We start from the raw sequence: 2,864 nt of genomic DNA on the forward strand, positions 1-2,864 counted from the left end.
AGGTATAATGGTGGGAACAAGCATAGCGTACACATTCCCATTCCAAAAGGGAGAAATTGGCAAGAAGAAACGGGTGAAACAGGCCCCAAGAAAGTCTGAAACCCAGCAGGGCCAACATTACACTTTTTCTATTTTTTCTTTTTTGAGACAGAGTCTAGCTCTGTCGCCCAGGGTGGAGTGCAGTAGTACAATCTTGGCTCACTGCAACTTCCGCCTCCTGGGTTCAAGCGATTCTCCTGCCTCAGCCTCCCAAGTAGCTGGGATTACAGGTGCCCACCACCACACCCAGCTAATTTTTGTATTTTTAGTAGTGATGGGGTTTCACTGTGTTGGCCAGGCTGTTCTCGAACTCCTGACCTTGTGATCTGCCCACCTCGGCCTCCCAAAGTGCTGGGATTACAAGTGTGAGCCACCACGCCTGGCCAACATTACATCTTAAAGGTAGAGAATAATCTTTTTTGACTACATGCAGAGCCTCCAGAACACAGGGTGTTCAGGCAAGGTTGCCAAGGCTTCAGGCAACCCAGCCCCTACAGCTTTGGTGGGTGGGTTGGAGTCTGGTGCCTGAAGTTTCCTGGGAGCGGGGTGGGGCACTGCCTGCTGCCTGTGACTCCAAAGTTCTGGGGGCCTGGCGGTGGTCCTGCTTCCACGGCTGTACTAGGCATTGCTTTCCTGGGGACTCTATGCATTGGCCTTGTTCCTATGGCTCCACCAAGGACTACCCCGGGGGGACTCTGCAGTGGCCTCGCTTCCACAATTCCAATAGGCATTGTCCTGGCAGGCACTCTCTGAGGCAACTTCAATAGCACATTTCTCTTGGGCATCGCCCTGGTGGGGGCTCTCTGCGGTGGCTCTGCCCCTGTGACAAGTCTCTGCCCGGGCCCCTAGGCTTTCAACAACATCCTTTGAAATCCGTGTGGAGGCTGCCAAGCCTTCACAGCTCTTACTTGCTGCAAGACTGCAGAATTAGCACCACAAGGATGCAGTAAAGGTCTATGATTTGCACCTTCTGGAGCTTCAACACAAGCAACACACACACACACACACAAACACACAAAAAAAGCAATACCTGGGTCTACCTAAGCTACTACCAGGCTGGGAGGGGGGGGCCACAGAGTGCTACACTGGGGTGTGGGGTGCAGAGTCCTGAGGTTGCCCTGGGCAGTGAGCCCATGGAGAACACCCAGGTTTCCCCTGAAACCCTCTGTCCTCCAAGGCCTCTGGGCCTGTGATGGGAGGGGCAGCCTCAAAGACCTCTGAAATGACTGCAGGGACTGTCTTCCCTTTTCTTGAGGAAGAGCACCTGGCTCCCTTTTAGCCACGTTAATCTTTTTAGCAAGCAGTGGTTTGGCCACACCCTTGGATGCATCTCCTGAAAATGCTCTTTCATTCTCTACCCCATGGCCAGGCTGAGAATTTTCCAAATCTTTCCACTCTGTTTCTCTTTTCTCTGTGAGATCATCACAAGCAGTTAGAAGAAACCACACAGCAGCCTCAGCATTTTGCTGCTTAGAAATTTCTTCTGGCTGCCAGATACCCTAGTTCATCACTCTCAAGTTCAGCCTTCCACAAAGCCCTCGGGCATGAACACAGTTCAGCCAAGCTCTCTGCCAGTTCGTAACAAGGATGGCCTTTACTCCAGTTTTCAATACCTTGCTCCTCTGTTCCATCTGAAAGCTCACCAGAATGGCTTTTGCTTCCATATGTCTTTTTTTTTTAGATAAAGTCTCACTCTTTCACCCAGGCTGGCGTGCAGTGGCACTATCTCAGCTCACTGCAACCTCCGACTCTCTGGTTCAAGCAATTCTCCTGCCTCACCCTCCCGAGTAGCTGGGGTTACAGGTGTGTGCTACCATGCCCAGCTAATTTTTATATTTTTAGTAGAGACGGGTTTCACCATGTTGGCCATGATGGTCTCAATCTCCTGACCTCGTGATCCGCCCGCCTCAGCCTTCCAAAGTGCTGGGATTACAGGCGTGAGCCACCACACCCAGCTGCTTCCATATTTCTATCAACATTCTAGTCATAAACACTTAACCAATCTCTAAAGAATTCCAAGCTTTTCATAGTCTTCTTGTCTTCTAAGCTCTCACCAGAATCTAGGCTTTTTCTAGCCTACTCCTCCAAATGCTTCCAGCCTCCGTCCATCACCCACTTCCAAAGCCATTTCATCATTTTCAGGTATTCATTATCAGCAATACCCCACTTCTTGGTACCAATTTTCTGTCTCATCCAGTTCATTTTCTGTTGCTTACAACAGATTATCTGAAACTGGGTAATTTATAAAGAAAATGAATTTATTTCTTACAGTATGGAAGCTGAGAAATCCAAGGTCCAGGGGCCTCACCCTCTAGAGAGGGTTTTCTTGCTGATATGGGCTCTCTGTGGTACAGGGTGTCACATGGCAAAGAGGGCTGGGCATGCTAATGTTCTAGGTCAGATCTCTCTGAAGAAGCCAGCAATTCCTCTCCCATGATAACCCATTAATCTATTAACCTATTAGTCTTTTATGATGGGGTTAATCTGTTAACCTATTAATCCATTATGGTGGGCTAATTCATGGGGATTCATTAATCCATTAATCCCATCCAATCCCCTTTTAAAGGTTCCACCTCTCAGTACTGCCATGTTGGGGATTAAGTTTCAATATGAGTTTTTGGAGGTAACATTCAAACCACCGCAGTGGTTGTGTTTCTCAATCTTTTTAAACCCATGACCTGGATTCGATTTTTTTTTTTTTTTTTTTTTTTAAATCAAAAAACAAAAACTAGTGCCTTGCCCCAACTAGCCTCTCAACCTTTTACAGAAAGCATTAAAATCAGTTTTCTTATCTCACAAAAAAAATTATTTTGTTTTTTTTTTTT

The sequence above is a fragment of the Colobus angolensis genome, unplaced genomic scaffold, assembly GCF_000951035.1.
Source record: "Colobus angolensis palliatus isolate OR3802 unplaced genomic scaffold, Cang.pa_1.0 Scaffold47, whole genome shotgun sequence".
Lineage (NCBI taxonomy): Eukaryota > Metazoa > Chordata > Mammalia > Primates > Cercopithecidae > Colobus > Colobus angolensis.